Source organism: Salvelinus sp. IW2-2015, linkage group LG5 (genome assembly GCF_002910315.2).
Source record: "Salvelinus sp. IW2-2015 linkage group LG5, ASM291031v2, whole genome shotgun sequence".
NCBI lineage: Eukaryota > Metazoa > Chordata > Actinopteri > Salmoniformes > Salmonidae > Salvelinus > Salvelinus sp. IW2-2015.
In genome coordinates, this window is record NC_036844.1 from 16,839,035 (window position 1) to 16,840,550 (window position 1,516).

Sequence of the window (1,516 nt, forward strand, 5' to 3'; positions counted from 1 at the left end):
CGCGTGCGCGCCAGCCTTATGTCAAACTGCCGGGACACCGTGTGATCAGACTGCTGAAGGCTGTTTTTCTGTATTTTGAAAGATTTTGGGACCTATACAACACATGACTAATATTGTTGCGGGTGGAGTTTTCCTTTAGCCAAAAAGTCTCAATCTGGAGGGTACTTAAAGAGAGATGAGAGATGAGTTAAAGAGAGATGAGAGAAAAGGAAGGAAGATTTAAGAAAGGGAGAGGGGCACACTGCAGACTCTCTTGAAGGAGGGAGGGTTAGAGGGCGGGTGGTGGGTGCATTGAAATGATTAGTAACTGATGAGGGAGGAAGATAAACAAGGGGGATGATCAGTAGAAGGAGGCGCTGTAGGTTAGAGAGACTAATGGTTGTGCTCATAAGATGGCTTCTCTTCAAGCCTAAAAATATATCGATGCATAGGCTAATTGTAACTAAGGCTTCTTGCCTTGGTGGTATGAAGAGTGGACCAAGACGAACGTGGAAAAGTGTTCATGATTTTAATATCTACAAAACACTCCAACACAAAATACAAACGTGAAAACACTCCATGAACTTGCCACAACCCATCCCTTCATAACCTGGGTCAACCGAGTTATGAAAACCTGGTCCAACCACCCTATGAACTGTCACACATGACCCCGTATGAACTGGTCAAACACATCCCTATGAACCTGGTCCAAACACATCCTATAGACCTGGTAACACATCCCCTAATGTACCCTGGTCAACAACTCTATGACTGTCAACACATCCCTATGAATGAAAGGGTCCGCAACAGTTCTGATCACGATGCCGCCAAATAGACTACAAACTCGATATCAAACCATACCACACCTATAACGCATCCCCTGAGATCACAAAACACAATGCCGAAACTATGTAAACACACTATTATCATGATCCAATCCTAGGAGTACAACGAATAACGACACACCGCTGCGCCTCTGTAATGACTGGGTCTTAGGAAAACACACGTACCAAACTAAAAGATATAGGAGAAAACACTAGACTTTCCCCACCCGATGGTTCCCACACCAAACATAGACCACATTACCAACATGATCTGAACCACATATGGATACGCGGAACTTTAAAGCACCGTCAGGGCTAAAGTTACTTGGGAAACGTCGTTGGCCCGTCACCTCCGGAAACTCGCGGCATACGGGTCGCTGGTCAGCAACGACGCTCGGAATGGGGACCAGTGACGCACTACCATGCTTGAGACGGCCTGGTACGTGGAAGGACCGGAACAGGGTCCCTACCTACCTCGGTGGGCGGCTCGGTGCGCGGCTAGCTGCAGCACCACACACACACACACACACACACACACACACACACACACACACACACACACACACACACACACACACACACACACACACACACACACACACGCTGGTGTAAGTGTGTAGCACAGAATTAGATATCTCTGTGTGTTGCACTTCAGGTAACCTGTCCATAGTGCCGATCATGAATGGCGAACACTGCTAGTTCTCTGGGTTTGG